Genomic DNA, 10,148 nt, shown 5'->3' with positions numbered 1-10,148 from the left:
TAATACTAACATATAATACTAATGTATACTAATATATAATACTAATGTATGATAACATTTAGTACTAACATGTAATATTTTTTTTTTTTTGCAGCATACTAACACGTAATACTAATGTTTAATAATTAAAATATAATAACATATAATAGTAATGTATAAGAACCAATGTATAATAATATGTAATAACATGTAATATATAGTATAATGACATATAATTAAACACTAGTTAAATAGTAATTGTTAATAATAAATGTTAACAATTAACTTTAGTGATAAAAGAACTATAAAAAGCATAAATAAATAAAATTATGGTTAAAATAAAGATTGAAATTAATTTATGATTTGAGTTAGGGTTTAGCCAAAAAAAACCCAAAAGCTCATCCAAAATGGCTAAAATTGCAGCCCAGCCTACACTCCATGTAAAACGGCATCATTTTTATAAGGTAAAACGGCGCCATTAATTTCACCACCCTCCCCCAATCCTCTCTCTCCCAGCGAATATGTTTGTGAGGATCTGTAAGTATCTCTAAATCCTATCCCTAGCCACACGGCTCCCCCCCCAACCCCCATAGTTCGCACCGACACGACCTCTCTATAGAATCCCATCGCACGACACACGTCATCTCTCTTCCTGCAAGTCTGTTTGTGAGGATCTGTGACCCTCTGTTATGGCCTCTTGAGAGAGTGGGCGGAAGGGAACAGGAGAAGGGCAGTGGCGATCGGGAACAGAGGAGTTGTCTGAAGAAGAAATGAAGAGAAGAAGAAATGAAGAGAAGAGGAGGGGGAACCGTGGCATGAAGAAGTAGAGCAATGCGCACCGTTTGGAGTTCTTACTTAAATGCACAGTTTTAATAAATAGGTTGGACGCACCGTTTAGCATCAGAGGAAAGATACTGCTTTATTTGCTTTGAGTATGTTAGTTTTAATTAGATACGTGTCACTCTTGTATTGGGTGGGCCGTTATTCTGCAGTAGCATAAGGAATGGATGGAAGGTGAGTGGAGGGTATTCGGAATCTCTGTGAATGAATTATCATGTGTATGGAGGTTAGGAAGCCCTCGAAGCCTTCCTTGTAATCCGTATGACTCAATGAGTCTTTCTATCAAACATATTTCCTGCATTCAAATTCTTCCGCATGCATGATCTCTTCTGTTTCTAAGTAATTTCCCTTTATTACAACAAACATCCATATCCGTTCAATACTCACACTACCGTAATATTCCTACATTACCAGTAGAACCATAACAAGTGGTAATCAGAGCACCGTTCCCATGACCAAACATCAGGAGCTGCTTCTCAGGCAGGATGCTCAGGATCGCAGAAGTGATGCCCAGGATGCACGTTTTCAAGCTCTTCATGAGGAAGTTGTTCAACTCACAGCACTAGTCCGAGGCTTAGCTACCAACCAGCAACGGGAGAACACTGGGGAGATGGAAATCGATCCTCATGAACACCGAAGAAACCCCAATAGAGGAGTTAAGTTGGATTTTCCACACTTTTCTGGTGAGGATCCAGATGGGTGGATTTTTAAAACCAACCACTACTTCAACTTTCACCAGACACCACCAGCCCAAAGACTTCTAATGTCTTCTTATCATATGATGGGAGAGGCCTTACCATGGTACCAAGGGGCTTTTGACAGTGGCCAAATTAATTCATGGGAGACATTCACCCGAGCATTGCTGACCCGCTTCGGTCCTACAGCATACGACGATCCAATGGAAGCACTTACAAGACTAAAACAAACTACTACAGTTGCGGCTTACACGGCTCAATTTGAAACATTGACCAATCGGTTGATTAACCTTACGGACTCACACAAGTTGAGCTGCTTTTTAAGTGGCTTGAAAGATGAAATTCGGCTGCCCATCAAGATGCTGAATCCGTTGAATCTCGGGGCTGCCTTTAGCCTGGCAAAAATCCAAGAAGAGTACCTGATTAGTATCAAAAAATCCACAAAAGGGTGGGGAGAAAGGAGTTTTTTTCAAGTTGGAAATTCAGGAATTCAAAACCATATGCATTCAACCACAAAAAAAAATTATATGGCCAACCTACACACTGATAATGGCTCAAAATTCCAGAAATATTCACCCCAAACTAAGAAAGTCTACTCTACTCAGATGGATGAGAAGAGGAATAGGGGTTTATGCTTCCATTGCGATGAGAAGTGGAATCCGAATCACACGTGCAAGAGCCCAAGGATTTACTTAATGATGGCTGAGGAGAATGACCAGGAGGATAAGAGTGATGACCTATTTTTTGACTCCAGCGAGGTGGCTCTTACACCGGTATCAGAAGGTAAACTTGAAATTTCTCTCAATGCTTTAACTGGTACACCTTGTCATAGTACGATGCGGTTGTATGGCAAAATGGGAAATGGTATGGCTGTAATATTGGTGGATTCGGGAAGTACCCACAATTTCATTGACCCCTCTATTGTTAGGAAGAATCATATACCATTAAGTGGGGGGGAACAGTTGAAAGTGAAGGTAGCAAACGGGGATGTCATGCATAGCCAAGGGAGCTATAGCAGTGTTATGACCAAAATTCAAGGGTTTCGGTTCAGCCCATCCTACTGTGTTTTACCTCTAGCGGGCTGTGATGCTGTCCTAGGGGTCCAATGGCTTGAGACCTTGGGTCCCATCACATGGGATTTCTCCAATTTACTAATGTCTTTTCGGGTGGAAGGCTTACTTGTAAACTTACAGGGTTGAAACAATCGGGCACTTCCTTTGTGGAGGAAAATAACATGGCCATGAATACTTTCACCAAGGGTAAGGCTATTCTACTGCAGTTAGTCTCCCAAGATTCACAACTGAACAGCAAGCCCACATGTCCAGAAATGGACCAGCTGTTACTTGAGTATGCGCCTATCTTCCAAGAACCCGTGGGGCTGCCTCCTAAGAGGGAGCAAGATCATAAAATTGTGCTGAAGGAAGGCACCAGCCCAATTTCTACTCGCCCCTACAGATACCCTTATTATCAGAAGGCAGAAATTGAAAAGGTAGTGACGAAACTTTTGGAAACAGGGGTGATAAGACCCAGTTCCAGCCCATTTTCCTCCCCTGTCCTTTTGGTAAGAAAATCAGATGGTAGTTGGCGCTTATGTGTGGATTATCGGGCTTTGAACCAAGAAACAATTAAAGATAAGTTTCCTATTCCGGTTATTGATGAATTATTAGATGAATTACATGGGTCGGAAGTGTTCTCTAAGCTGGATTTACGGTCGGGGTACCATCAAATCCGAGTGGCACCGGAAGATATCCCTAAAACAGCCTTTCGTACACACGAAGGCCACTATGAATTCTTGGTTATGCCCTTTGGGCTTACCAACGCTCCCTCCACATTTCAAGGGTTGATGAATACAATTTTTAAACCTTTTTTAAGAAGGTTTGTCTTGGTATTTTTTGACGATATCCTAGTTTATAGCCGCAGCTGGGAAGAGCACATTGGGCATGTTAAACAAGTACTGGACATTCTGTCACTCCATAAGTTGTTCACCAAGAGGTCTAAATGTCACTTTGGGGTGAGCGAGGTGGAGTACTTGGGCCATATTGTGACTGGAAAGGGAGTTAAGGCAGACCCAAGGAAACTAGCAGCCATGGTTGATTGGCCAATTCCTAAGAATACTAAGTCCTTACGAGGATTTTTGGGCCTAACTGGATATTATCGCAAGTTTATACGCGGGTATGGGCTCATTGCAGCCCCATTAACAAGTCTCTTAAAGAAGAACTCATTTGTGTGGGATGAGCAAGCTGCTAGGGCCTTTCAAGAGTTGAAAACTGCAGTAACAACACCCCCGGTACTCAAATTACCAGACTTTTCTCAGGCCTTTACTATTAAATGTGATGCTAGTGGGCTTGGAATAGGGGCTGTATTGATGCAGCGTGGGCAGCCAATAGCCTTCCTGAGTAAGGCTTTAAAAGGGAAGGCGCTGGACCTCTCCACCTATGAAAAAGAGCTGCTGGCCCTAGTAACAGCAGTTCACAAATGGCGGCCTTATTTGTTGGGTCAAGCATTCATCGTCAAGACGAACTAGCAGGCCCTTAAATTTTTACTGGAACAAAAAATAGGAACTACAGCCCAGCAAAGGTGGATTACCAAACTAATGGGATACGATTTTCGAATCGAGTATAAGGCGGGTAAAGAAAACAAGGTGGCTGACGCCCTCTCTAGGAGGCATGAAGCTGAGGGCAGCTTAGAAGGTTCAGAGGTGATGTTGGCCCTCATTACGTTCCCAACCCCAAGTTGGATTGATGAGTTAAAAGAGAGCTACGATTCCTCTACTGAGTTACAGCAGATTCTGTCCAAGCATCAGACTAAGGAGGAAATGCCTAAAGGAGTTACTGTCCAGCAAGGTGTTATACTAAAAAAATGAAGAGTGATGATTGACCAACAGTCCCCATTTAAGGGGAAGGTGCTGAAGTTCCTTCATGAGGATCCCCAAGCAGGACATTTGGGGTACCTTAAGACTTATATGAGGGCAAAAATGGATTTTTGGTGGAAGGGAATGAAAAACGACATTAAGAGGGTTGTACGCGAGTGTGACGTTTGCCAAGTCAACAAGGCTGAAACTGTGCACCCCCCTGGTCTCCTTCAGCCTTTACCAATTCCCGAGAGGGCATGGGAAGAAATTTCTCTAGATTTCATAGAGGGACTGCCAGTTTCACAAGGAACCAGTGTGATATTAGTGGTGGTGGACAGATTGACGAAGTATGGCCATTTTGTGGCCCTTGCTCACCCATACACAGCCTCAACAGTGGCTCAGATTTTTTTAAAAGAAATCTTCAAACTACATGGCCTGCCCAAAGCTATAATCTCATATAGAGATCCAATTTTTCTAAGTTCTTTTTGGAAGAACTTGTTTGAATTGCAAGGGTCGACCCTGCAATATAGCTCAGCCTACCACCCAGAGACCGACGGTCAAACCGAGGCCCTGAACAAGATATTGGAGGGCTATTTGAGATGCTATGCCGGGTTGAAACCCAAAAGTTGGGCCCAGTGGTTACCCATGGCTGAGTGGTGGTACAATACATCATACCACACCTCAGCCAAAATGTCCCCATTTGAGGCCGTTTACGGGTACCCCCCTCCAAAATTAACTACCTACGTGCCAGGGACAGCCACCATAGATGCAGTGGACCAACAACTCAGAACCAGAGAACAGATCAATACGCTACTCAAGGCTAATCTAGAGTTTGCACAACAAAGGATGAAACTTTATGCAGATAAAAAGAGGACAGAAAGGGAATTTGAAGAAGGGGACTAGGTTTACCTCCGCTTACAGCCCTATAGGCAGAAATCCGTCGCAACACTCCACAACTTGAAGTTGTCACCAAGGTTTTATGGTCCTTTTAAGGTAGTGCAGCGTTTGGGTAAGGTGGCTTACCGCCTGGATTTGCCAACTGACGCGCGTATTCACCCGGTGTTCCACGTTTCCTGCCTTAAAAGGAAACTTGGGACCCAGGTCAGTGCACTACCTTCTTTGCCGCCAGTCAACGTTCAGGGTGAAATACAGCCTGAACCCGAAGTTATCTTAGACCGCCGTGTAAGGAAGTTGGGTCATCGAGACATCACCGAGGTGCTCATTAAATGGGTAGGAGCAGCGGCCGAAAATAATAGCTGGGAAGGGTTGAAAAAAAATGCAAGAACTTTACCCACACCTTGTGGGCAAGGTTCTCTAAGGGGGAGAGATTGTTATGGCCTCTTGAGAGAGTGGGCGGAAGGGAACAGGAGAATGGCAGTGGCGATCGGGAACAGAGGAGTTGTCTGAAGAAGAAATGAAGAGAAGAAGAGGGGGAACCGCGGCATGAAGAAGTAGAGCAATGCGCACCGTTTGGAGTTCTTACTTAAACGCACAGTTTTAATAAATAGGTTGGACGCACCGTTTAGCATCAGAGGAAAGATACTGCTTTATTTGCTTTGAGTATGTTAGTTTTAATTAGATACGTGTCACTCTTGTATTGGGTGGGCCGTTATTCTGCAGTAGCATAAGGAATGGATGGAAGGTGAGTGGAGGGTATTCGGAATCTCTGTGAATGAATTATCCTGTGTATGGAGGTTAGGAAGCCCTCGAAGCCTTCCTTGTAATCCGTATGACTCAATGAGTCTTTCTATCAAACATATTTCCTGCATTCAAATTCTTCCACATGCATGATCTCTTCTGTTTCTAAGTAATTTCCCTTTATTACAACAAACATCCATATCCGTTCAATACCCACACTACCGTAATATTCCTACATTACCAGTAGAACCATAACACCCTCCGAATCCTAATCCTAGCCGCACAGCTCCCCCTAGTCCGCACCGAAATGACCTCTCTCTCAGAATCTCATCGCACGACGCACATCCTCTCTCTTTTCTAGAGACATAGTAAGCCTCTCTCTTTTCTCCCTTCGTCTTTTATCTCTTTACTCCTGCCAGCTTCACTTTCTCTTAAATTGTTTCAATGTCTCAAGGGGCTAGTGCTAATGATTTAACGAAACTTTGTGAAATTTCTCCAGCCGTGAAAAATCTGTGTTGTGCCATCACGGTATAGCTAAGATCTAAATAGTCTTTTTATTGTATTTTTAAATAAACTTTTTATTTGTAATTTTAACATTTTATTTTTGGGAAAAAAAATTATAGATTTGCATCCAAATACATTTCCTACTTTTTCTCATTTTGTGATTTTTTTTTTCATGGAATGAAGTGCAAATAACTTGCAAGTAACACCAATGTTCCTCATTTTATGGATTATTTTTGCAATATGATCATAAAAGGCTTTAGTCTTGGTGGTATAACTCTCTTAAAGGTCTAACATTCAAATTCTTTTCAGTGTAAACAGTCTCTAGGAGCTATCAGATTGGAAGATTTTTTTCCTTGAATTACTCAATGTGTACTTACGAGAATCTTCTTATCAAGGGTCTGTGCATCCTGGGATTTAGTCGGGACGTTGTCATCGGACACCCGATGCCAATAAAAAGAAAATATATGACCAATTTATAACTATTATATAATTCTCTTACTTTTTTATAAGAAATGGATGACATTTTTATAAAAAGGTAATGGTACACCCATCGCCACCAAGTGGTCACCGAATGTTGAAAAAAAAATTCAAGCATTTTTTAAACCCCTCAAATATTTAAAAAAATCATAAATTCATTAAAAAAAATTCATTAAGTAAAAAAATAATAATCAATTCGGTAGAAAAAGTCGGTAGATATTATCGGTGGGAGTAGATTTTGCCTTTTATAAAATTCATATTCGTATTTAATGAAATTGCATAATTGCATTTATTGATTATAAAATGAGTTTTAAATTAGTTGTAAGAGAATTCTAGATGTATCATCATTTTTTTTTTCCTTCGAACGAAGTTCAAATCACTTGCAACTTGCAAGTACCATCTATTTTCCTTTATTATAGATTTTTTTCTTAGTTTTTAAAATGAGGAAAATGTGTTCAGATGAAAATGTATTTATAGACTAACAATTAATTTTTCAATGTTTGTTTGACACCTTAAAAATGATACAGAGTAGAGTTTCAGGTGTTTCATTGCATTGAAACCATGAATATATTTATTTATATGAATTTATAGATAAAATCACTTTAATTAATTTTAAGATTATTTATTCGCAATAATAAATTTTATAGACTAATTTTAAATATGGAATGACGTAATGGTCCGCAGAGAGAGATAATAATAAGGGGGGAGGGGAGAAAACATCAAATCTAATAATCTTTAAAACTTTTGCAATAATTAAATTCTTTCAGTAAAATACCCATTTCCTTTTATTTAAGATTGTGTTTAGATGTTGAAGTGAGTTGAGTTGAGTTAAGATGAGATAATAAAATATTGTTAGAATATTATTTTTTAATATTATTATTATTTTGAGATTTGAACAAGTTAAATTGTTTATTATATTTTGTGTTAAAATTTGAAAAAGTTGTAATGATGAGTTAAGATGAATTAAGATAAGTTAATCAACCAAACGAAGCCTAAGAGAAAACGACATCTATTTATTACCTACTAAAAGAAAAACGCATAATGCAAGGGGTGAGAAGTGACTTGGTTGCGTTTGAGAATTCAAATATTTTTAGGTGAGTGGGCTACATAGTGGGCTACTATGCCGCCCCTCTTTTATCGTTGAGTGGTATAAAGTTTAAATATTTTTTTTATATGTATTTTAATATATTTAAATATTTTTAAAAAATAAAAAATATATCAATACATTTAAAATCACTTCTTTAATCACTAAGTAAAAAAAAAAAAAAATTTACCAAACGGTCAAATGGGAGGGCAAAATAGTATTTTCATTTTTAGATATTCTTAAGTTTTCTCAATGAATTCTGCTACGTACAGTTTCTTTTATGTATTTTTTGTGCATTCTATTGATATGATTAGTCAAAACAGTTATTTTATATTAAAAAAGTGACGTAATCAATCACATTAGTGGAGTGCGTAAAAGAATACATAAAAGTGATTGCACAAAGAATTTTTGTTTCTGAATATTATATTTCTAAATAGCACTTAAATATAAAATATTTTTTAATTTCAAATTTTTAACTTTTTCATTAATCATTAATAAATCATTACAACTTTCTTAAACTCTCGAACAAAACATAAATTTCAAATAATTTTATAGTTTTATAATTTTTTTATTTAATTTTTTTCTCTCATTTTCTAAAATTTAATAAAACATTTTATTTCAAATATTTCATTATTATTTACAAACTATTTCACTACTATCTAAAGATATACTGAGATAATTTTAATATTCAAACTAGCTAAGTATCCAAATAATTTCTTGCTCTCCTGACGATGGATTGACACATTTTCCACCTCATGCACGTGATATTCTCGTTGACTCTAGTAATTTTCCATTAACAGCTCTTTTTCACCCTTTCCAAACAGGTTTGAAGGATGAAAATATTTTCTGCTCAAACAAACAAAGCCTTAGCACTTTATTATCCTACCATGATGTGTGCTAGAAGAAAAATAAAATAAAACAAAAATTATAATTGCACAAGACTATCAAATTTTAAAAAGAAATCAGACATAAACTAAAACCAAACATTTTTCTGAATTCAAATCATCATACCATAAATAAACAGAAATGCTACGTACAATCGGCATATATAACCTTTGCGTAACCGACTGACAAACTGAGTCTCATTTTATCCCTTTCTTCCTCCCTCTTTCTCTCTCTCTCTCAGTCTCTGGTCAAGTCCTCCGTAACTACACTGTGCCACCTTCATCTCCATCTTCCTCTGGTGAAGAAGTGAAGAACATAAGGCTAGAGACTACATAGATGGCAATCGTAAAGAATCGGACATGTTTTTTAGCACTAATACCATACGATTGAAGGTCCCAGATAGTTCGAATGCAGTTCTAGTGAAGAACCTTTACCTCTCATGCGATCCCTACATGCGAGGCATAAAGGAAAAAAACTCAGATCGCCTATTTAATTCCTTTGCCCCTGATTCAATAAGCCCCGCCCTTATGTTGGTCTCTCAATCTTTTTCTCTTGAATGTATACACATCATCTTCAAAGATGCTAAAAACTATTTGCAACCGCATGAATCTTGCCTTCCCTTACCAATTGGATCACTTTCAATGGTATATCTCTAATCCACTTTTTCTAATGGCCAAACTCGGGTGCCCAACCACTTTAGGTCACTTTTAGAAGTCACACCAGTCCAATCCTGCACTTTAGCTTTAAAACATGGCCTCCAAGATTTGCTTTTTGGGACATATTTATCAAGTCTTGAATCTTCTGTAAATGAATTAGAGGTTCAAAGTAACTAATTGTTGATTCCGTTTTCCACCCCTTCTGTACAAGAAGTTTTGTCCAAGTCACTTTGAGTGGCTGAGGGTGACTCAGAACAAATTTGTGTCTGAGACATCATTTTCTTAGAATGGCTGGGGAAAGAGAAAATGAGAGAGTATGGAGAACAAAAAGAAATCTGAAGGGAGAATGAGTGAATGAAAAGAGAGAGAGAGTATGTGCGTCTGAAACTAGAGAAAATTGAGAAGGAAGAGGGCTCCATATTGATGGTTGGGTAAAGAGAAAATGAGAGTGTAGAGAAGAAGAAAAAATCGGAAGGAGAGAATGAGGAATGAAAAAACTGATAGAGTGATAGAGAGAGAAAGAAACGAGAGTGTGGGAA

This window comes from Juglans regia, chromosome 15, assembly GCF_001411555.2.
Source record: "Juglans regia cultivar Chandler chromosome 15, Walnut 2.0, whole genome shotgun sequence".
Taxonomy (NCBI): domain Eukaryota; kingdom Viridiplantae; phylum Streptophyta; class Magnoliopsida; order Fagales; family Juglandaceae; genus Juglans; species Juglans regia.
This window is presented reverse-complemented; position numbering follows the sequence as displayed.